General features: G+C 42.4%; 1 protein-coding gene and 1 long non-coding RNA gene across 3 annotated transcripts in view; both read left to right on the top strand.

Moving 5' to 3' along the window:
• Window positions 1–417: 417 nt before the first annotated feature.
• LOC120557711 lies at window positions 418–2298 on the top strand. Its single transcript, XR_005639010.1, has 3 exons — window positions 418–625; window positions 1678–1965; window positions 2109–2298. It is a non-coding gene; the product is annotated as an uncharacterized LOC120557711 (long non-coding RNA).
• Window positions 2299–4878: 2580 nt separating this feature from the next.
• Window positions 4879–25301, top strand: part of LOC120557709 (plexin-A1-like) — a 207587-nt gene continuing 187164 nt past the window's right edge. Inside the window, exons 1-2 of one of the 2 annotated variants that reach the window (XM_039798260.1) lie at window positions 4879–4930; window positions 9701–9924. The gene's annotated coding sequence lies outside the window, so the exon portion shown is untranslated. The remainder of the gene's footprint in view (window positions 4931–9700; window positions 9925–25301) is intronic. The other variant, XM_039798261.1, reaches the window with a different exon arrangement.

The raw sequence follows: 25301 nt of genomic DNA, 5'->3' as shown, positions 1-25301 counted from the left end.
GTTTTCACAAAATGTGTCATTTAAACCTGAAGTAGCTGGGTGTAACAAATGTTGAAATGATCAGAAATGATTGAGTGTTTCAGACATTTCAATTCATGTGGTATTGCTTAGAATACATCCAAGTATTCAGAAGTACTCTAAGTACATACACGTTTTATATTGTCACTTCTTTTGAGCCACAGTGACGATCTTGATAAACACAGGTTAATCTCACGAGTCTCTCAATTAAATTTGTTTCACACAATATTTAAATGATTCAATGTCCCTTCTAAGATTATTTTTTGGGCTTTTCCACATTTTTAATTTTTGACAGGACAGCTAGGTGAGAAAGGGGAGAGAGAAGGGGGAAGACATGCAGGAAATAGTCCCAGGTAGGACTCCAACCCTGGACCTCTGCGTCGAGGCATAAACCTCTCAGTATACGTGCGCCTGCTCTACCCACTGAGCCAACCCGGCCACAATGTCCCTTCTGAGTCTGCATCTTCATAAGCATACCATTGTGAAGTAAAATCATATCCCACACAGAGAGAGGAGGCAGACTGAAGCAAAATCGTGCCTGAACTACAACCCCTCTGGTGCCATGGCAACGAAGAAGTGAAAAGGGTGACTTGTGAACAGGAACCAGGTGAAAGATTTCTTTTGTGGTTGCTATTGTAATATATTTCTCAGGGCACATTTACTTATAACAAATGTTTTCTAGGCAACTTTGTTCATTCATTCACTCCATGATTAATTTTCTTTTAATTCTTTCCCCTGGTTTAAAATCAAAGCCACCTTATGTTACCTAAGGGGAAAATGAGAGCTAGAGACCACATTTTATAGTTTTTCTGTGACCTTGGGCTGTTCAATGTTGAACTAGATGGGAAAAAGCTAATTTATGCAATTGATAACCAAATGCCAGAGCTACAATGCAATGTGAGTAGTGAATGGGACACCAGCTTTGCAAACAGGAGAACTGATTTTTGTATACAACAAGTCGCTTTTAGATTATAAAACAAACCTCCTCTGACAAGTGAAACAGAGTGTGCAGACACACAGTCAGTGGCAGCTCAGGTTGGTTACTTTTAATTTCAGGAAATGTAAATGTACTGTAGATACAACTAGCTGCAGACTCTGCACAAGCATAGGCAGCCCTTCAGATAAGGATGGAAGGGTTTCCTGTGTAATGACAACACTAGACTAAGGGCACCCTGACTACTGAAGTCAGCTGTACTGACATTTGTATTGTCAACCCTAAAAGGACAGGAATACCCATCTCATTTCACCATGGCTCATGTGTATTGTGTTACGGCTGTTATTGAGCTGTTTTCCAAGGGGTCCAGTATTTCTAGTGGCACCCTAGATTAGGAATCACTTATGCTTCTGTAGTTTAAAATTGCCAAAGGGGTGTAAAACACATCCTGCATAAGCTGGCGCTCTACCCTAAAAGGCTTGCATACAGAGAAGCTTGTGCGCATCATTGAAAACTCCTGTCCACGTTTCTCAGTCTGTTACTTTGTGATTTTTTGGACAAGTAGTAATTCAAAATACAGTGAAATATGTTGTGTTATTAGCATGTTTAAAAATACATATACATATATCACATATGCAACCCTGACTGTTGTTTAGTGAAGCTGACTGTAAGACAACATAGACACAACAGTAACATCTGCAGGCGTTTTTTTTTTGTCTGTGCAGCAGCGTCCATTGTGGATTTCTTTTATCCCGAGGCCACTGGGACGCGAACAGTTCTGTCTCTCTCTACGTGGGATCTTTTGTCCTCTTCACCTTCTCAATAATTCAATGGAAAGAGGAGACGTCAGCTCTGGTATAATTACTGTGTGAGGGTGCCAAGCTTCTCTGTCAAGGGCAAGATGGGACCAAGCTTTAAAGTACTGGAGAGGGCTAAAAGACGCAGCAACAACGTGCACCGTGGCGCTGTCGATGACAAAAGCTTCAGCTGCCGGGCAGATGATGAAACTGCAGGTAATTTGTGTGTTAACCATTTTTGTTTTTCAGTAAGAACTCAACTCAGTGCCTAATCATTGCAAAGAATATATCTATTTCATGTGACAGCCCTCCTGCTATAGCAGGGCCTGCTGTGTTTCTTTCTCTGTGCTGTCTTGCAGGTTCATGGGTGGAGCGAAGTCAGCGCAACTGGGAGCACGTGGTCAGTCTCCCAGGAGTTGTTAAGATTTGCCTTTCAACCCGCTCAGTCTCCATCCTCCATCCATCCTGGTTGGCTTCGTCCTGGTTAATAGCTAGGTTTACACTTTACAACACTTTGCGTTCATCATTCACTCATCAGTCTGCTGCCACTCCTCGTTACTTCATTTAATTATGATTTTCTTATATATGTAGTAAATAAATGTTAAACCTTTTAGTTGCAAACTGTGTATCTCTTGTTTTTTTCTCGTGGCTATGTGAGCCAGGTCATGACAATTATCTATTTTACACACGGAAAAAAAAGAATCAATCGTTAGACACAGGAGTGACATTTTAATGTGTGTCTTGGGTTTAAATGTTGTTCTGCAAGTTCTCAGCGCTCAGGAGGCAACACAATTCATCACTGTTAGGCAGAGACGTGTGTGAGATCTGATTTCAGCTCTGGGCCCAGCTGAGATGACAGACCCTGTTAATATAACACCAGCCGAACCCCAAACTTCCTGCTCAGAGAAACCCTCAGCATAAGCATACCTGCCAAGATATGACTAAAACTCTAACTGTCACGAGATCTAAAACCTGGCATGGGCAAAAGCTTGGCATGAGGCCTCTGGTTTTAAAGCAGCTAGACGAAGTATAGGCAGTCATTAGAAGAAGATGTTTTGACACACTGTCTCTCCCAGGAAAAGGTCTGGACCAAAATGTATTAAGTCTCCCAGAGTAGGAGTGTCTCATTCATCCTGATGTAAAGGGCTGAGCTGATCCAAGATCAGCACTGATGATGAAACTCTTCTTATGTGTCTGAAACCATACAGAATGGTATGATTTAGAGCAAATCAGAGATTTCATTATAACCTGCTATATTCCTCACAACATTTGAGAGTACACTTAGGCACTGTTATGCCTTGAGCTAATTGCTAACATCAACACACTAACATGCACACAATGATAAAGCTACCACGCTGATATTTAGTAGATATAATGTTTACCTTGTTCACCATTTTAGTTTAGTGTGTTAGCATGCTAACATAAGCTAATTAGGACTAAACACAAAGTGCAGCTGAGACTAATGGGAATATCATTAGCTTTGCAGGTATTTGGTTGTAAAGTATTGGACAAATTAAACAGTTTGGCTCGCTGATGGCACTAGAGGTAAAGTCGGGGGATTACCAAAGCCATTAGGATTCATCCTCTGGGCACCACGAACAAATATGTACTCAATTTCATGAGAATCCATCCAATAGTTGTGGACTCCATTTACTAAAAAAGATATCTACCTGCTGGTGGTGTTGGAGGAAAATTCAGGCGTTCACCAAATTCGGTAGGTCCTGCACCTCATCTGGGGAACATGAATGTCCAAAATTCCATGAAAATGCATCCAATAGTTGTTTAGATGTTTTATAAAATCATACAAATATCCATCATATTGCACTTGCAACAGAAACACTGTTTTGCAAGATCTCAATAATAAAAGATAATAATATTTATTTATAGAGCACTTTTCAAACTCCACGTTACAAAGTGCTTCACAAAACAATAAAACAGGCCAGTGATAAAAACATCAGTTTTAAAAAAAACTAAAACAAATAAAAACTATTTGGTGTATAAACACTTGTAAAGTGTGGGTCAGAAAAGAAAAGAATAATATAAAAGACTAAAAGACAATTCAATAGGAACTAGCTTTGTGGTCATTTTTAGGCCATATAATATAATTTCAGGCCTGCACACTGAGCAGAAAAGTATGAATGCGGTTCAAAGTGAGCTAAACTTTGAAGGACATCTACGAAAGCAGCTGAGTTGTACATCTAGAAACCGCAAAGCTCCCCCTGTCTTCAATACCCTTTCTCCTTTGCTCCTCATTGTCTTCCGAATCCCATGCCCATCAAATTAAAAAAGCCAACATCAAGAGAAAGTCACGACCCAAGTTCCTGTAATTTTGATCATAATGAAATAAGTTGCGTTTAATCAAAAGGCTGATTGTGCATCTCCCTACCATGCACACTCCAAGTTGCACACATCAGAAGCCGGCACAGAAAGGCCACATTAAGTGTGTGATGGCAGCCGAGAGACAACACAAAGAGGCTGTTTCTAACTAATTAGGTTCCATTCCCTTCACCTAGATTTTAATTATGATTGGGCACTTCAAATATTTCCGCACCAAATATCTAAGGTGGCTTCTTTCAAGTTTCTTAAAATAGGTGGGAAGAGGAAGGGAAAGCAGAGCTGCTAACTAGCTTAGCATAAACTAGCCAGCATGCCTGACTTGACACAGAGCACCCTGAAAATGAATATTGTTACATTTGAAATGCCGTATGAGGTGTGCTTTCTGGCACACATGCTTCTAATCCTGTTGCTCCATTCATGGAATATATAAGTCATTATTGCTTTTTATAGCTGATACATACGTCAGAAAACTTCTGCCCCTTATAGACTCAGAAAAGCTTAATGGCAAACCTCTGTTTTCCGCTGCAATTACACAACTTAGTTTTTCATTATTAAGATCTTGGCTCTTAAATTGAGACCTCCAGCTAAAAATGTTAACACTTAATGAGGTCACAAATCTGCTGTATTTTCATGGTGGCTCTACTCTCCAGCCACATTCATAATTAGAGGAATCAGTCTTCAGGCTCACCACTCATTCGGTGAGATCCAAACTGTTAATTTTGAGATTTGTGACCAACTTCACCAGCAATTCCAAATGATTATATACCGGTCTTCTTCTTTCCACTATGACAGATTGCAGCCCAGAGGAAAACATTCAGCAGCTGAGGAGCTCCAGCGAAGACAGGTGATTCCCTTCTAATGGATGTTAATGTGGCGGACACGACTGAGAATATTCCCAGTGGTGTACACTTACAGTTAATTGATAATTGAGGTCTATGAAAAGATGCACATTAAATCATGGCCAATGAGCCTGCCTATACGGTTGCAGCAATTTAAAGAACAAGTCTCTAGAGGCTCTTAAGGTTTCCCACAACTGAAATGCACTCTGAATGAATAATTAAGGTGGAAATATTCTTAACTCATATTACCTTCTTAAGACATTACTATTGCAAACATGTAGCATATGCACAATGCTGAAATGCATGCAACACTTTCACCTCCGCCAAACTCTGGGTTGCTTTCTTGATGTCTACTTATGCTAGTGTTTAATATGTGAGTTTCCTAATGAGCCCATGTGTTGAGATGTGAGTCTGTGACTTACTGAAATTGAATGTTTTGTCACATTTAACATTAATAATCGGCGACAGGTTGCACATAAACAAATGTCTTTTTTTACTGCTCTTTGCTACCAACTGATGCCATACCATATATATTTATCCTGCACTAGAGGCAGTGAATGAACGCTTTTTAATTTACCACATACATTTAATGTTTAAAGGAAGCTTTTAAAAAAACATATTTTGAGGTCCCATATTGTAACAAGTGGGATTTAAATTTAAATTTGAAAGTATCAAAACGCTCAATACAGAGAAAGACATACAGCCCATATTCAGAAACTCTTTCTTTAAAAGTTGTGATGTTACAGCTATACTATATATAATGCATATATATTGCATTTATAAGTGCCATTAAGGTCATTCCCCGGCTGCAATGACGATGTAGAGACTCTGAAAGTTAACTGGAAGAACCGGAAACACTGACCAATCGGAGCAGACTGGGCTTTTCAGGAAGGGGGGGGGGCTTTAAGAGACAGACGCCACAATGGAGTGTTTCACAGTGAATACAGGTATATTCAGATAGATGGTATGAGAAAAATGAAGTGTTTTTTCAACAATAAAGCATGTAAACATGTTCTACTAGAAACCCAAACTACAAGTATGAACCTGAAAATGAGCATATTATGGGACCTTCAAATCATGTATAATTGTTTTTAGCAGCTATAAATTGGCCTGGGCGCTATGGTTGAAATAATTACAGTATATTAATACGGATATTTCTTCAAAATCAATGTTAGGATGTAAAACTAACACATCTAGCTTGGAATCACTATTTTAACAACATAAATATATACAATAAAAAATGCAATGTGATCATCATGATTCCACTGAATTATACCATATATATGGGTGGTGATGGCGCAGTGGATATGACACATGCCTTTGGTGATCAGGTGAATGACTAGCCTTTCAAGGAGGACATTGTGTCCTTATTAAAACAGTATGTTAAGTCAACCCCTGTACGATGAAAAAAAAAAAAAAAACACCAAACAAATGGGCTAAATCATCTTGTCACAGGAATGAAGAAAAACTAGTATTTTAGCAGGTATTTGTCCAAACTGTTCAAACATCTTATCATTGTCTTAAATCTCAACAGTGACACAGACCATATTTGGACATTTGACTGGATGTATGCTTTAGCTTGGAACAGGTATTTCAAGAAGCTTCTATCTGTCCTGGTCTGACGGCGGCGTACACAGATGGCGTGTTTCCCTAATGGCCGAAGATCCTGAGAGCTGAAATGGGATTGGAGCGACTGTACAAACAGATCAGACAAGTTTAGCAGGATGATATCCTGTAACCGTGCTACCTTAATAGTCAGCCATCTTGTTGTTAGCCAATTAATGGCTCATTACCTGTTTAGATGGAGCTGCGCCACCTCAGGTTACAAGGACACCAAACCTGCACTTCACCTACTGCCTCAAATCTGATTAGTTTCACCTAATTGGCACAGATCAGATGTTTTTTTTGTTGCTTTTGAGTAAGAAGGATTGGGTTTCATGGGCAGTGAAAGAGATGCCATTGCCTTCTGGTGATGAACAAACACTGATCATCTTTCATGTTTTGAGAATTAAAACATCAGTTTTTTGTTTGTTGATTTTTTTTTACAGCTAGTGTAGACAGAAAAGCTGCAGAATCAGTTTCTTTTATTTTGTGTATGTGGGTGCACAGCATTAATGCACACATCCTTGCTTAGTTTTATGAGTATATTTACACAGAATGTATATGTGTCTGTCTGCACATATGCAGGATAGTGTATTCTCTGTGTTTTCAAGGACACACACACACACACACACACACACACACACACACACACACACACACATAGGGACTCTTTTCTCTCTAATCAGTAAGTTCTTGTATCTCTCTGCTCACTTAAAATGTTTGTTCTTCTTGCCAAACACAGGTCCATTAATAGTGCATGAATAAAAAAAGCAAATAGAGAGCAAAACAGCAGCAAACCACCAAACAGCCATGCGTACATTTATTTAATATTCTCTGTGCTTTCAGCCCAAGCTGCTCAGCCTAGGCACTGTCTAGTCAAATCATGACAGCCAAGATTAATCTGGCTCTTTAAGAAAAAAACATCACTGAGCACTGTATGTAAAACAATGTGTGGTTGTAAACTATATGGAAAATGAGAATTGTTTTATTTAAGCATCTTGAAGATGCTGTAACTTTATCTTGACCATATTATAGTACAGCGTACAATTGGGTTCAACAGAAAGGAAGCAACTGCCCATTTTGCATGCAGTTTTATGATCCTGTTTTTCACAAGGCTAACTTTGTACTCCCTCTGACGTTTCATACTCCATGAAAATATTCCCATGAGAACTTACAGTTGGCCTGAAGTGAAACAGGACGGACGTTAACCGCACTAACTCAGAGCTAATCGATGTGTTTAAGTGTAAGATAGGGAATGGCATGGTCCATAGGCCTTTCACATGGTAATTGAGGCTAATCTCTTAGTATTACTTTGGCCAAACCAACCATTTCTAATGGCAGACAGTGGGCTTTTGAAAACTATTGAAAGCTAGGTGGTGTGATAGATTCAGGGGAAATTTCCTGGCAAGTGCTGAAATTCAGCTGCTCTTTTATTCACATAACACACACAAATGTCTTTATGTTTCTTAATCAAAAATACACATTCCCCTTACCTCTCTGAAACACACACACACACACACACACACACACACACACACACACACTCGCACACACACTCAGGGTACAAGGCCAGGTGGTGTGGTTAGTGCCAGATCTTTCTCCCTGCTCTCCAGAGTGCAATTGGTAACCTGAGCTGCCTGTTTGAATAACTCAGTTATCCCAAAAGCTTCCTCGCTGCAGAGACATCATGGAACAGTGCCCAAAACACACTTTGTCTAAGCTCCTGGTAGTCACTGACTGCGTGATGAAAATTGAAATTCAGCTTTCAAAGCCACTTTGACTGTCTTGAGATTTCTTATCATAAGAAAAGAGTAGGAATTAAAAGTTGGCTGGATAGCCTTACGGGCGCAGCTTGTATCCAAAATCTGTCATCCAAGTGTCACTCAGTGTAAGTTAGACGGTGTGATTGTGTCAGCTGGTGGGACGTGACAGCCAGGCCCGGGGCCTCCTCATTTAATTAGGAGCCTGCCTTGTTTGGGAGCTCAAAACCAAACCTGTTTCCCACCATCTTCCAGGGCATTTTCTTTTTTAAAGATTATTTTTTGGGGCTTATCCCTTTATTTTTGAAAGTGGATAGACATGAAACGGGGAGAGAGATGGGGGATGACACACAGCAGGTCGGACTCAAACCTTGCGCCGCTGCAGGATTCAGCCAACATGGGGCAAACGCTCTTATTGGTTGAGTTAGAGGTTCTATTTTAAACACTATTTACTGTAAATTTAGCTTAGATGGGTTCTGCTATAAATGTTACATGTACATCACATTGAGGCTAAACTGTGCCTGTCAGGGCTTTACTTGTGTCACTCAGCTGCAGTGCAAATATTTGTTGTCACCTCCTGCCCCCTCTCAACACCACCCTGTAAACCCTGCACACTATCCTTTTGCTGTTGTCCAATTATTATGGAACCGCATCTTCTGTCCAAACCTTGAGTCAGAAAGGTTCTTTAAAATGTATAGTGGTCATGATGACAATTAAAATAATGATGATTTTAATACTTATGCTTATGATTTGTTGTATTTGTTGGAGTGGTAATAGACATTAACATCGTCTATGATTCTGTTTTATTCCCACTTTTGAGTTTGGCCCCAAGCTTGAGTTGAGTAGCAAATTAATACTCTATTTTAAAGAGAACTGTTTAACTTACCATACTTATATGGTACAGTGTAGACATTATGATGATGGACGCTTATGCAAAATCAAATGATTACTTCTGGGAGTATTTTTTACAGTGAATGTGAAAATTAAATAATAATAAAAAAAAACGGTGTTCTACATTAAAATGTGGCACAGAACGAGTTTTGATTTTGCATGCATTCAAAAAAATATCTTTCCTGAATTCCTGTATTTTACCAATTTCTCTATGACAGAAAGTAATACGAGTAATCCGTGCAATATACACACGTTATAGGGACAAAAAAGTGCTTCATGTAATTTAAAAAAAAAGTTTTTTACTGTAAACAAAAGTTAAAACTGACATGAATTGATTAAAATACGACAGAGAACATGACATTAAATTACTATTAAATATAAAATATAAGAATATATTAATGAAGTAAAATAAAGTTAAATTGGGCACAACATAAAATAAGTAATTTTGTAAAAGTGTGGGGAAGGCGAATTGTTGAAATAACAATGTAACGTCAAGGCTCACACATGTCCCTGTCACACCAGGACTCGGCCCGGAGCGCCCTCTATGGGCTCGAAGCGGCACTGCAGCAGCAGAGCGCCTCCTCCCTCCTCCTGGAGCCGGAGTTGCATTCCTGTCCTCTCCATTCACACGCAGGGAGCCGCCGGAGAGAGAGAGCACCGCCGCTCCGTGACCAGAGTGGAATGTCCCTAAGTTTTGGAATTTAAAAACATGGCGAGGATATCTAACCTACGGATCACTTGAACCTGTAAGTACCGTTAAAACTCCGTGCAAGCCTTTTTTTTTTTTTCTTCGTGTGGAATGAACGGGTTTTGGTGGAGCCGGCTGAAATATTTAGGTTACATTTTTTTTTCTCTCTCTCTGCATTGCTCCGTGTGGTGAGTTGGTCGTTGTGTTTCCCCCCCCCGCTTCTCCCCATGCCTTCTCCGCTCTCTCGGCGTCTGGTTTCTCCACGAGTTTGAAGAGCTTGAGGCTCCAACCAAAACCGGGCGTTAAACAAGGGCATGAAGGGGGGTGCAGAGTAGCTCTAATATCCAGTTATTTCTGCGTGTATTGCTGTCTGAAGGATGCTTAGTGTTTGTGTGTTAGCGGTGTGTTGAATGTTCGCCCCGGTGTGACCACCAGTCGGATTGATCCACACCAAACTGTAAAACTGCGGATATTTTGGGCGCCGAACGAGGCTTTAGGTGGCTAACTTAATTCATTTGGACATTTCTTTTTAAAAATGATTTCGCTGTAACCACCTGGCACTTGAGAACAGGTTGGTGTTTTTTTTTTTTGCAAGTAACCTCGGATTTGGTGCAGTGTGAGGTGAGTTTCTGGTTGCTTTGAAAACGTCGGCCGCAGTAAAAAGAGACTTTTGTGATCTGGAAAAGCTTCGTCTTGCAGTGATAACTCGAGTCTGGTAATAAAACGAAAGCAGCGGGACCAGCAGGCATCTGGCTGAGGGTGCGTATGGCTGTTGCATTGCCTCAGAGGAGGAATGCCGACCACCATACATAATTACAGGTATTCACGGAGCTGACATTCCCTGTCGCCTGGATAAATAGTCCGGGGAGACCGGAGGGGCATGCATGGTTTCAGATTAAACATTTGCTTTCATGCTTGTTTGCTGCTTGTCCCCCCGAAAACGTAGCTGTCCCCGGCTTTCTTAAATTGACCTAAGGGAGGAGTTGTGGATCTCTCCAGAGGGACGTGGAGCTTACTTAAAAAAAGAAAAGAAAAATCGATTAGCCTATTAGCTTTACAATAATTAGAAATTGTGTTGGTGTGGTGTGAAAAGAGCCTTAATCTGCTAACGAATGAGAGGCAATTTGTAAGCTTTGTAATTCGACAGCAATTGAATTCCCGTTTTGAGCAGGGATGGAGTGGTGAGGGCTGTCTGTGGGTGTGTTGAGTGCGCATTGTTTGTCAGCTATTGAACATGCTCTCATTGCTCTATCGGATTCTCCTCAGTTTTTTTTTTTTTTTTTAATCAAATCCTGGTTAACCAAATTAGACTACCCCCCACCCCCACCCCCGACCCCGCGCTGCTACGTGAATTCATTTGAAGCCCATTTTAAACATATATTTATGAATCATATTAGATGAGCAAGAGCTTAGACATCATTTTAACCTTTTATTTATTTTTTTATGGAAAAACGAGGGAGGCCAGACAAAAAGCCTAGATCCCAAAAAACAATACAGCAACATTCATTTCATATTTAAGTAGGAGTCCTATAGTGTAATTACTGTGCATTTTAGATTTTGTTAACCTAGTGGTATTTATTGGTGTATTTTATATTCTGTGGCACCACTCTAACACACATAAGAAACCGATATTTTTCATAAAGTGACATGACCCAATTTTGCCTCATGTCAGTTAAATGCGGTGACCAGCATATCACCAAACACTTATGCCACAGTTCTAATCCCACATCATTTAAATGTGAAATGATGTGGGATTTGAACATTGGCAGAAGTGTTTGTTTAAGAGGTGGTCCCCTGTCACAGCTTCAACACATGTAACCACAGACAGACAGACTGCATATCTCACCAACCACACAACAACAGAGGTGCACCTAACTTGTTCAGTCAAAACAATCATTAACTGTACGTGAGAGTGTGACTGACAGCAAGGAGTGGCAGTATTGTAACCAAACATAGTGACGACTCTCTTTGTCCAAGGACTATGTAATCGCATTTAGTTTCATTTAGCTGACAAGTGTGGAAACGACAAAATGTTCTAGGTTGCTTGTGTGAAAAAAATACTTCAAGTGATTATCCACGGGAGAACTATGGATCATAATGATATTTGGACATGTTTAGACATGTCCAAATAACCACATATTCTTATGTGACCTGATTCGGGATAGGAGATCTGTGAGAAACAATCTTGCCTAGATGGAAATCCCTTTATGGTTTTCAGAAAGTTCTCACCTTATACAGCCAAAGTCTTCAGAAAATCATTTTGTTTTGGCAAAACTGTGACCTTGCATGGCATTTCACATGACAGGCAGAACACTACAAACAATTTGCCACAATCTTCCCTAATTATGATACAGATCTGCCCAACGATAGACCAGCAGTGTCATGCATTTTGAAAGTCTGCCCTGTCCGGTCTGGCTGCTGCCGTGAAGGGTAAATCTGTGATGTCCAAACTTTGGAATTCAAGCTGACATGTGCACTTTGCACCCCACCGGTCCTGCCTTTGTGTGGCTCACCCCCTGCCGCATTCCTCTGGACTTTTCAGTGAGTGGCATATTTAAGGTCTAATTAGATTGTAGATGGATGACAAAGCAGAAGAGCTGTGCTCAAGTGAGAACTGAATCGTGATTTGGCACTGTAAGACTGGCCTGTCTTAGTGTATATGTTGATGAAGGATTTTAGAAAAAGGAATTAAAGGGGATTTGAATTAGATTCCATCACGCTCACATGGGACTTTCTCAGTTGGAGTGAAAAACTACTTCACTGGTTCATTGAAATTGTTTATATATGTGAAAAGACTTTAAGTGCATAACTGTATCCTTCAGGGTATGCTGAACTGTGATTTATTGCTTTCATGCGGCGAGTCGATATATAGACTGTGTTCATGCTCAAAGTGTGCAGTGTGTGTGTTGCTAGACTGCACAATCAAGCTCTTTTTCCACTTTCCCTTACTGTTCGACATTTTAAACCAGTGTGACAACCTCATGTTTAGGCATTTCCTCTTCTCGCCTTCTCTCTCTGCCTACTCCTCTGCCGTTCTTCCTGCCTCCAGACTTATGCTGCCACTCAGGCTTTCTTTTCTCACTCTCCCCTTCTCTCTCCCTCTCTTCCTGTCAGGAGCCCATCGTTGTCTGCAGCTAGTCTACCTCCATTCTTCCACACCACCTCTCTCTCTGCCTTTTCTTACTTTCATTTTCACGATCTGTCTCCCCATTCTCCCTTCTTCTTTCATGCTGGTTCTCCTCCCTGAGACCATGCGCATATAAGGCCTACTCTTCCATCGTCATCTTTTGCCTCTCTCTCTCTCTATATATATATCTCTATGTCTATGTCCAGACTCCATGGCATAATGTAGCAGTCTTAAAATTCCCTTATTTTTTCCGTTCTTCAGTATTTTTGGTGGGATGACTAGTCTAGGCTAGATGGCTTGCCTTGGCTCTGTGAATGTAGAAGCATTTACTACAACTAAAAGAGAATCCCCTCTAAAACCAATACAGGTGCTATGTCGGAGAGTGTCTGGTACGCCATGGTCTAAACCCCCCCCCCCCATGTGTGAACGAGGGCTTCCTTGGCACAGCGGCGCTGTAATGCAATATCTGCTTTCATATCGTAGCCGATGGAAATGGCATGTTTTTATTACATACGTTTTCATTTGTGTCACTCTTGCTAAAGATGTTAGCTGTGTTGCCGGCGCTCTGCTCCGACTGTGTTTTATTCAATTTGTGTTTGTCTGCCTTTTACTTTTATTTTTTTTAACACCTCACTTTTCCTGTTTTAAACTTGACTTACTTCTTCTCTTCTGTCACATCCTCTTCTCTTTCGCGATGTTGTCACCTCATCTCTTTCGGAGCCTTGTCCCATTCTTTCTCTCTGAGTGTTTTTACTTGGTCTCTCTGGGGGTTGTGTGGCGCCCTGAGGCGAGGAGCCACACAGCAGCAGCAATATTAAAACGCACTAAAGAGGGACCAGCAGCAGGGCTCTGCCCCAAGGCCCTGTCGTATACACACAGACACACACAAACACAGACACACAGCTCTCATGGTGCTAACACCTCTCCAGCCGACAAGCCTTAATATGAAATAAACTCACTCGCCAATACCTGGCGGGCCTGTCTGACTGACTGCTCAAATAGGAATGACCTCCATTTGGCCCGAATAAGAAGCTGGGATTGAGAGTCAGTGGGCGGTGTTGAACTGCAAAGTGCTGTTGCATTACGAATCATATCAAGAGGTGAGTTTGCAGGTGAGCCAGCAGCATAAACCCTCATCAGTGCCAATCAGAAGTGAATTTAAAGGCCGACTGAGCTATCTGCAAGCTCCATCACATTTCTAAGAAGGGGAGTGAGCTCGGGGCTGGCAGTTTTATTTTGGTCCCAGGAAACTGCCTGAATTAGAGAGGATGCATGAAGTGTGGAGAATTTGAAATGAAAGCCTTGTCTGTATTGTTTGATGCCTTGACCTTCTCAAAAAAGATTCCTTGTTGCATTCCTCACTTTAGATGTAGCCAAATAAATATGACCACTGTGGTGGCAGAGCACAAATTTCCCGAGCCAGAAAATGCTATTTTTTTGTGTGTAGCAGCCTTAGTTTCTCCCTTTGTCATGCTCATCCAAGTGAACTGTCTGTTATGTATAATTAATTTTCTCCTCTCTCCCAGTTTATTTTTATCGCCCACTTTTAACCATTCCTTCAAAGGACCCCTCCCCCGCTTCCATCCTCCACAGTTCCTGCTGAAAGTGACAGCTGCTCGGATACGGGGGATGCTTTTTGAAGCAGGCACTAAAAAGACCACTCACTCAAGACGACTTGGAATAGAAAAATGTCGTTCTGACAGTATCAAAAACATGCCTCCTAATCTGGCTGCAAATTGAAAATAAATTCCACTGTAGTATGTGTGCCGCTTGTTGACGAAAATAATTTACATGTTCTCCTTTTGTCAAAAGAGTTGTTGATTAGTTTGGTTGGCATGTAAAGCAGAGTGAGGAGGAGGTTGACTTGTAGGGCACAAACAACTTGTGCACGTTTTTCAGGTACTTCGTTTTATTGACTGGAGCAGGAGTAAAATCAAACCGACAATCTCATAATTTGTGGAATGGGCTCTCATCCAAACCAAAGAAACACTGTAATTGGTTGTGTTTGACCCACAGTCCCCTGGCACGTCGTCCCTGAGATTTGAGTTACAGTCATCCTGAAGGTTCCATCTGAAGGTCCAAAGATGCAGTGTTGACCCCCGTTTCCACTTCTGACCCAGTGGCCTTGTGTAGAAATCCCACCGCCCCCGCAGCTAGTGGGCACGGCCTCAGCGTATGAGGTTTCCTCCCCGGCATGCCAATGCTCTTGTCAGCATTCTGTCCACCACACCTCAGACACTTGACTCAGACAGGCAGCTCAGGTCCCCGATTTGTGTGGACATAAAAAAAATTGATCTCTTGTTGCATTTCCTCCGGTGAAGAAGAGCTGGGTCCTGCTATCGATCGTATTAGGAAGTCACAGTTCCGTTCTGAAACGTAAGACAGCAGCTATACCTGTCATCTGTATTCTGTATAATTTTATTGCTGAACTGCGCAGCTGGCATGGTAGGTTACACGAAGTACGTTCTGTTATTCTGGTTATTCCTGTTTAATTTTTTATTCTATTTCTTGCTTAGTCACTGTAGACGGAGTCTTCCAAAATCAATATAGCCTACAAGATCCTTAATGTCAATGAAACTCAGGTCAGTCTTCCTCAGTAACTAATAAGTACGGATTGTGTGGTGGGGAAACAGAGTTACAGATCCCATCCACATTCAATTTACCTTGAAGCTGTTTAATGGTGCACTGTAGTTAGGACTCCGTTTCTTTTCTTTTTTTAAAGATCTGGTTATTTATCAGGGTTTATTAGGCAGTGTTGGGTCATACAATTTTGATGTCATTTGTTTTGATTTGATCTGATCCTTAAAAAACTCCTGGTGTTTTCTTGTTGAGAAAAAATAAAAAATGAAAATAATAAGCGTCCACTATAGTGTCCAATGATTAGGGTTGGGTATCGTTTGGATGTTTACGATTCCGATTCCTAAACCGATTCTTGAAAAACTGAAAAATGGCATCAAAGAAAGGCTCTTTTTCTTATAATAAGAAAGAGAAAAAGAGAAAGTGTGATACTTTTACGTCCGTTTCGGAGCGACAGAGGGAAAACATTTCGGTCGACACATTAAGCGGAACCGAAATTTGCGTTCTAATCCGGTCTGATTCCTGCCGGTTGCGTAGGAATCGGTTCCATAGTGGAACCGGGTTTCGGTACCCAACCCTACCAATGAATACACCACTGCAGATCTATAGTGTTCTATTGATTGAACAAGTGTTGATGTACATGATAAGGTGTCCCCGTACAGTATTATAGTTCTGGTATATCAGAATATGTCGGCGTCTAAAATGTTGGGATGTGGTCGAGGCCATCACCCATCATCCAATGTTTGCCTTCCGAAGTTGCTTTTGAGCGAAGAACAGCAGATCTTTGAGTATATTGCATCTGGCCCAGCCTGTCAGTATCATTGGCAGAAAGTGTGTGTTGCTGATGTTGAGATAGACTCCGTTTAGACGAGGGAGCCTACTGGTTGTTTACTGTGCTCACTAGAGTCTGTCTGCCTCTTCAGGCATGTTTGGCTTGTTAATGAGAACCACTGTGTGAGAGAGGAGGCAGCGCACCGTGGGTGTGTGTGCGTGTATTTGCATCGAAGATAATCATCAGTGTGCACAATGTACAGGACGATGGTATACAGGATGCTATCTGAACGGTGCGTGTGCGAGCATGGGGACTCCTCGTGTTTAATGCAAGGTAGGCCTCTCCACTGTGGAGGAGATGAAACGGTGAAGAGTTTACACGGGCACATAGCCATTTATTGTTGTGATTAATTTTAATGGTGCAGCAGCTCATAATTGCTTGCTTCCCCCCCCTCCTTTTAGTCTCTGTAGCTCCCACTTCTTCATTCCTGTCTTCCATCCTTCACCCACCCCCCCCTTCTTGCCCACACACAGCCTCCTGGTTTCTGTTGTTTTTACCAAGGGGGTATCCTAACTAATTCAGGCGGTCTGTTCTCCCAGCCCTGTAAATAAGACTAATAGAAGGCGGGCCTTTGAAGAGAGCCACTTGCCCAGGGAAAGCATGGCCGTGGGCTAGCCTATTAATCAGCTAGCTGCCTGTCTGGCCCCTTTACTGTGGCTGGGTTGTGGACTAGCCAGCAACAACCCCCATGTTAGCGGAAGGAAGGGGCGGCTTATTCCAGAGAGGTCAGCAGTATGGTGGTGTCGCCCCCGAGGCAGTGGTGGGCATTGAGAAAGTGTGTGCATATGCGTGTTGGACACAGGCAGGATCACTCTCCCTCTCTTCTCCTTTTTAAATGCACTCTGGCTTGTGTTTGTGTCACACATGCACACACGCTCCACGGCTCATAAACCACACACTCTGATGTCAGCACCTGCATGTGTGTTTACCAGATGGAGATAAGTGCTCATTTATTCATTTTGTTTATCACTAATTTTTTCCCTGAATGCCTGGCACTCTGTAGGTGTGTGTGTGTGTGTGTGTGGTCTTATGTAGGCAGACACTTCACAGAAAACCAGTAAAAGGAAAAAAACATTTTCGTTTTTCAGCGTTACAGAAAGGGCAGTTGGCCTTCAGAAATCCACTGTGCGATCCCACTTCAGCTGCAAAAAGAAGGGTAGATTTTGAGTAGCTTTAGCCCTAAATCACTTTGGAGCACTTCCCAGCCTCTCACCTCCCCACGTGTAACTCTCAGCAGCCACTTTTTCACAGCAGGGCCAAGTGGGGACCTGTCAGGGTTTGGGGCCAACTCCAAACATTTCTAAGCTCTGACTGAAAGCAGTATTAGTTTATTTGAAACCGTTTCCCCAGATTACAAATGATTGATGTTAACAACACAAATAGATCTTGTAACTACAGAAATGTTACTTTGAAGAACACTGGAACATAAATAATAGTGCAAGCCTCTTATACTTTGTAGTAGGAACAGGGTAATTACTCTACAGACCTAATCACACGTTACGTGTTATGTCCTTGCCCGAGAAATTGTTTGGATTCCTGGAAACCATTGCCCCATGCTAACGGCGGAGCCACATTCAAATGTCAAATTACAAATGATTGTCTTAAACTTCACTTAAAACGGTGCTGAAGCAGCATACAATATCCTACACCTCCTTCCTCTACTACCTCCTTTTCTTTCCACAGCTTCTTTGTCAGCTCCCTCTTTTGTGCTCCTTTCAAAGGGTTAAAGAGGGAGAAGTGATGAGTAGCCCGCCGAGTCTGGCCTCCATTGTGTGTTGGCATTGTGCCACTGCATAGCATGTCAACCATAGACCCATGTACAAGGGACTTTTCTCTACTCACAGACACTGCCGTTACCCAGTAATACTACCTCCACCTCCTGCAAATGAAAGCAAATACTTAGCAAAGGTTAGTGGCATTAGGAGGCCATTGATAACACTGATATTTCATAAGCAGCTCAATGCAACAGGGCCTCAAATAAGGTTTATAAGCTTTTACTTTTTTCACAACATTGCTTCTTTCTTGACCGACAACTTCCTGGTAGGCATCGATGAACAGCTTGGAGAACCTTCTTCTAACATCCAACAACTTTAGACAAATGTTTTAGGATGCTCCTGAAAGACCGGTTGTTTTTCCTCTACTCCCTCAGTGAAAACATGTGCTCGAGGACCATAAGACCCCTCCCCCCCTCACCCCCCTTTCCTCCCTTACATAGCTTGTTAAGGAGAAAACCACTCGACGGCATGTTGCGTCAAACATTGGTTGCTGCTCGGTCTAATTCTTTTAGCAGACCTGGGTTACCCCCGTGCTGCAACGACGTCCCGGGGGTGCTTTTAAGTCGTCTCCTTCTGCTCAGACCCCTGCAGAGCTGGGGCATTCTGGGAATAAGTACTTCAGGCCAGACAATGAAGAGGGGGGTGGGCCGACTGTAACCAGAAATAGAAGAAGAGCAGGAGGGGAACGTCTCCAAACTGGAAGAAGGGGGTGGGATAGGGAGAGGTCAAAGGTTAGACTGATCCCTACTTAAAGGTGGAGTGAGGCCATGGAGGTTTTATTGCCCTTGTGTTGCTTTTTGCCCATCCTGGAAAGAAACTCTGAGCTGCTACTGTGTCACGGGGGAGGGGTGTTTAGGTGGGTGTGAGTGCAAGCTACACATTGCTGTCCCATGATGGCTCCAGTTGTGCTCGGTGACCTCTGACCCTGACCTCCTTTCTCCCTACCAGGAGCTGTCACATAGGTCAGCGGTATGTCAACTCCCGCAAGAAGAGAACTAGGGTAGCGAGTAGGGGTGGTACGGTTCATGAAAAAACACCCGAACCGCTCGGTTCGCTAGTCTCGGTTCGGAGCGTGTGTGTACCGCACGGTTCGTCAGTACACTGTTAAGCTGCACTAACCTCTTACTGCCGTAGTGCCCACTTTATACACCTATGTTAAAACAGTTACTGGAAATGACGAGCGGGATGGGCGTGACAAACGCAACCCATGGCAGCTGATTGGACGATGTGACGCGATCGTCCAATAGGTCTGGCTGGTCCCTAATTTCAAAGCCAAACTGTCATGGCGGCTCCTTCAGAATACGATCTCATATTCTACTAAAATAGTTCACCGAAACGTGTTTCTGAAAACATTTTAAGCGAGAAATAGGCCGTGCAGTTGCTGAATCTGTCTTCATTTCAGATCGACAAAGGTCAGTTTAAAAGATTTTCGTCAGATTTTGAGAGACACCGAGCCGACCGCTCCTCAAGTGGAGTGGGGTGCCGCTGCACGTCACGTCACCTGCAGAAATGTCAAGTGGGAGAGAGGCTGCCCAGAGCTGGAGGATGCGCCAGCGTCGTTTATAGTTTGGTGTGTGGGAACATTTTGGATTTCATGGTACCTATGATGAAATAAAACAATATATAGAACTGCCACTGTGTGCATGTTTTGTGCAACATGCATTCAATATGCTAATTTTAGCTATATATCATATGCTGAAGTATATTCTGGAGCGTTAAAGATTAAAAGGAAAAAATAACAAGAACCGTACAGAACCGAAAACCGTGACCCTAAAACCGTGATACGAACCGAACCGTGGGATTTGTGAACCGTACCACCCCTAGTAGCGAGGGGCATCTTTAAGTGTTGCTCATTGGTTGTTTCAGAATATTTTTGCGCGAGTCTGTTCTCTCATCTGGTAGATTTTCTGGTTCAGCTAAGGAGGCTGAGCATGTGATGAAGCTGCCAGCAGACACGAAGGAATGCGCCAGCGATACCATTCAGCTCTTCGCCGGGCCACCGCATTCCAAATGAAATGGGGTGTGTAACTTGTGACTGGTGTGATGTGCTGATGCGTGGCAGCTGGGCGGAGTTACTTCCTTTCTCTCCAAGTCCTTCTCTTGGGGCCTTCCTCCCACCTCTGCCTCGCCAAGATCCGTGATTTTGGTTGGAATGCAGTAGGAACCTTGTTTCCCATCGCATGTGGAAGAATGCGGCTGTTCTGGTTCATCGGCTCGGGCTCTCCGTTGTTTCAGAGTGTGACCTCATTTGGCCCTAGAGATCAGCGTGACATCGCCCTTGGTGCACCAGCAGACTCCGTCTGCCTGCCCTCTGACACATGACGGATAGTATTTGTCCAAGTGGCACTTGAGGCAACACTGCATCTTGAGTGGAGCTTAATAAACGGAGGCATAAAACCAGCGATTAATTTTAGAACGGACAAAGGGGGCAGAAAAGTTTCAACCTTCCATGCAAAAACATCATCAACATGAAACCTACTTTAGAATTGGCCATACATGACTTTTCCTTCTCCCAAATACTACAAAAAAATAGAGACACATTTCAGAGCCTTTGCTACATGTGCCGTTTTCAAAACATGGCACAAGCTGTTTTTAGCTCATTCAAGAGGCACACCTTATCCTGCCCTCGGCAATCAGTGTTACAGTCAAACTTGGCCACAGCACAGACACATTTTCAAAAGTAGCCCGTCTCCCAGTCTGCTTGTAGCTGCATCGACATAAAAGCCTTGAGCGTTCAGATTTGTGAAAGGGCGGGATAGGAGAAATCTGAACAAAATGATGCCAGAGCCTGCACCTCGGCCAGAAACGGCTGAGGGAGAAGAAGACAACAGAGGAGTGAGGGGAGGGAACTTGGCAGCACTAGCTAACTCAGAAAAGCAACAAGGCGGCTCGCACCAAAGAATAATAAATAATGTTGTAGGGGAAAAGCGCTTGTGTGCAAGGTAGCGGGGAGAAGAAGAGAGGGTGTCGGGAAGGAGAAGGATGACAAAAACTCAGAGAAGCTGAGTCAAACTTTAATTAAGGACTTAACGCAGCATTGGAACATCTGCTGTTGCTTGTGCCACCCTGCCACACCGGCTTTACGGCTTTTTTTTTTTCGAAGCAAAGCCAAACAGATGTTACGAGGGGGTGGCGATTTTACCAGATGAGAAGTTTGGTTTCAGGGAAGAGGAGGAAATTAAACCCTCCCACTCTTTCGAATGGCGATTTTCATGGAATTAGTATTACGGTCTGCTGGCCACAGCAATGATGATTGTGACCCTGTGCTATCTTGTTAAGTACCCCACATTTCATCTCCATCTCTGCTGAAGTGCTCTTGAGCAAGATACGGACCGCCTGCATTATGAAATGGCAACATAAAACAATGCAAAATTGTACCTTATGCTTCCTGCTAACAACTCACTGCAAGCTGCTCAGGATAATAACATTGTCTCTAAATATTAAACTGGGCTCTAAATAATGCCGCTTGTCACAGGGGCTGATCTATAAACCATATTTATCGAATTACGACCATTATGGATGTCTTGCTTGCTTAAATTTACTGAAATCGCTAATTATTATAAATGATCCGAATCCCATATGATTAAACTGAGAATCGTTGTGACAGCCAGACACCTAACCACACTATTGACCGACAAATCAGCCTGCAGCGTAGTCGAGTGATCAGTCGGGTCAAACACCAGAAGTTAGCCAAGAGGAGATATAATGCATTGATATATTGATAAAGTTATTACATTTTTCGTTCTCAAAGTCAACAATTGACTGTGATATAGATTTTAGGTTACATCGTCCATCGCCCCAGCTAGTCATTACCACTGCGGTATTGAGCTTTGTGCCATACCTGTCCTTCGTGGTCAGCGTCGTGGCATGCCAGCTATGTCCACTGACGCTCACAATGCGTGTTTCACCGTTAGGTGATCTTCACCTCAGCTTGCACTTAGTGGCGTTTTAGTCTCTCCCTCTGATCCAAATGTCTGTCATCATCAACTTGGAGAGATCCAACTTGGTTGGGCTCGCTCGCCCCCTTTATCGGTGTCCCTGTCTCTCCCACACTCTCCCGCTTTCTCATTTTGTCACTCTCCTATGGCGGACGTGATGAAAATGGCTGTTTAATCATGCAGAGAGGTCAACCAATCAAAGGGCCCGGGCCGAGTGATTTAAGGGCCTATTCAGAGCACAGCTGGAGGGGGAGAGTAAGGGAGGGCGACAGGGGGAAAGAGACGGGTTGGGGTTTGATTGCTGTATGGCGCAGGTCACCTCTCATCCACTTACCACTGGTCTCGTTTCACCAATAATTGTCCCTGATAGATTGATGTATAGGCAGGGAGATGAATGGATGGAGTGGTTAGAAGGGCGCATAGGCAGAGAGACGCACACATTAGTGAGCCGACCCGCCAGTGATGAGATACGTTCACACACTCCAAACTCACACGACCTCATCAACAGCAGTACAGACCCACGTCTTCCTCCCATTAACTTTGGCAGGCTGCTTACTTCCACTGTAACTGCCGAGCTCCCTGTCCCACATCTCACACACACACAAACACACACACACACACACACACACACACACACACACACACACACACACACACACACACACACACACACACACACAAATATGCCGTCTGCAGACAAGATAGTTCTCACCTGAATGTCAATGGGAGAGAGTGACAGATGGTTGGGAGGAGCAGGGGAAGTACAGACAGACAGAGACCGTGATTGCCTCCTAAACCTCTGTCTCCTGTCTTTGGTTCCTGTCACCCGATATCCATCTATGAAATAGATATTGTATACGGAGTAGGCATGCCGCAGTAGTCGGTGTTACACCAGTCTTACACAGTTTGGCCATACACCGATTACAAAACTTGCCCACCGCCCCAACCTTCATTTTATTTTCGAAATAAAACCCATTTAGTTACTTTAGCAGCGCCCACGTTCATCAAATAAAAAAACCTCTTATTCATAAACTAAGGGTGTTAGCAAAACTTAGTTGGATGACGGACGCTACATTTAACAATTCTTTTTAACTTGAATGGGGATTAAAGGATTTAATCGTGCGACTCTTCTAGACTTTCCAAATGTTATGTACATTTTGATGGGCTTGTGATGTGTGAACATTTTTTATCCACTTAATAACAGAAGTCTCTTTTACAATGTTTATGGGAACAAGTCTTTTTGGGCCCCATGGCATCATGGGACGGACACGTAAGTTGGAATTCCACCGTTTGGCCGCTATGTCAAATTGGCTTCAAAGCCTGGCACACTTCTTGGGGGCCTGGTGTGGACCAACTTAAGATTTCTTTATGCGGTCACCTCATGAAAAATCAATGCAACAAATCCTGCTCTGCAATTTTGAATTTGACATTTGATAGCAGTGATAAAGTGTGCCATTCAATATCAAGGCTGAGAGGTAGAAAGTTGGTGCCAATATCTTCCCGTAGTAAGGTTGTCGAAATGATACTGAAGTAATCGTACAGTCGCTGTACTAACCTCCAGTCACCGTTTATTACCGAAGAGGACTGCAGACAGCCCTGGTTATGAGCAGGGTCATACCCCAGATCTGGTAACCCATGTCGACCCATTCACTCTGACATCAATTACATGTTTTGGTTCATTGCAAAGCTATTATGTTCTCTCCCTTACCATTCATCATTTTGTCTTAAACCCCCTCTTAGTCCTGTTTTACTTATCAGACCTTTAAAACTGCAATGACAGTGCCAGTGGATCTCTTTTCTTTCTGTAAGATTTCTGTTTAGATTGCACTCAAAAGTGGTTGATTGCTATTAAGGTCCTTTGAACATTTTTGAAGTACCTTGTTATTGATGTGCTCAATCTACATGGAAGTGTAATGTAGCCTTTTGCCTGGCCCAGACATGTTTTTTTTTTTTCCTTCACACTAGCATTGCAGAGAAAGATTGAAGGGGATTTCATCAGGTCCTGACAGGGGTATTGCCTGATCAACTTTATTGAGTCATCAGTATTGACTTTAGCTCCTGTTCACACATCACCCTGACATGGCACATTTCCACAAGGTTTGTGGGTGAAAAGGATGTCTTGTCACTCCTCCCCTGTATTTTCTGCCTGGCTGTCTCTCTTCAGTACTTTCCTCTTCTTTCTTTCCTGTTTTTTACATCTCTGTGTTCATTAGGCCTGTAACAATTATTGCATAATTGTCAAATTGCCGTTTTTTTATTTAGTGTTTTTTTTATTATTATACATAATCAGTTTCTTTGTTTAACCGCAATTATTTGCTAACATTAGCCAAGGTCTTAATGGGTATGACTGTTGATGGTAATTGTTGATTTTGTTTGGATATGCCAAATTGTAATTACATTATATTAGTAATTATTGGTCGGACTATTGAGCTATTCTAGTTGTTGGCACTAGACCCTATACACGTTCATAGCAACAACAAAAAATGACAAGGGGGATACAGTTAGACATTTTTTTTATGATAATAAAGAGGCGTGGTTTGCTTCATGTGTATTTGTGTGTATGTATGTATATATGGGTCACATAACAGTGATATAACCAAAAGATGTATCCTGGAATTCATTCAAAACTTAAATTTGTTTAAAAAAAGAAATCTCAATTATTTCTGAGACAATTAATTGTACAGCCAAATTTGGAATTGTTACAGCTCTAGTGTTCATTTTCCAGCAGACTGAGTATTAGTTTGCTGGTCAGTAGCCTCTTATCAGCTTTACACTGTGACTAATCATACACAGTTAATATTAGCTGCTGCCAACTCGGTTAAATTAACAACCCGCTAAGTACATTTTTGTTTGGGAATATTTGGTATGCCCTAATGAATGATGCTGGCTGTTCCTGCTGAGGTGTTTTTTTTTCTTTAAACAATTCATTTGATGCTGCAAAGCACCGAAATGGAACTACAGTACCATGATTCATTGTATTTACACAGGCAAGGACAACTTGTTGCGCAGAGGCTAAAGAAGATGGGCATCAGTTGTTTTTTGCTTTTATTCCTCACCTGTATTCTTATCGGAAAGTTGTGGGCTGGGCTGGGCTGGTGGACCAGTACCCTAAGACAATTCATCTTCACTGGTTTGGATGTAGATTTAATTTAACCTTTTGAGAGTATCTGACATCTTCAAATTGCT

Source organism: Perca fluviatilis, chromosome 4, assembly GCF_010015445.1.
Source record: "Perca fluviatilis chromosome 4, GENO_Pfluv_1.0, whole genome shotgun sequence".
NCBI lineage: Eukaryota > Metazoa > Chordata > Actinopteri > Perciformes > Percidae > Perca > Perca fluviatilis.
The sequence above is the reverse complement of the archived record's forward strand: the minus strand, read 5'-3'. Positions and strand labels throughout refer to the sequence as shown.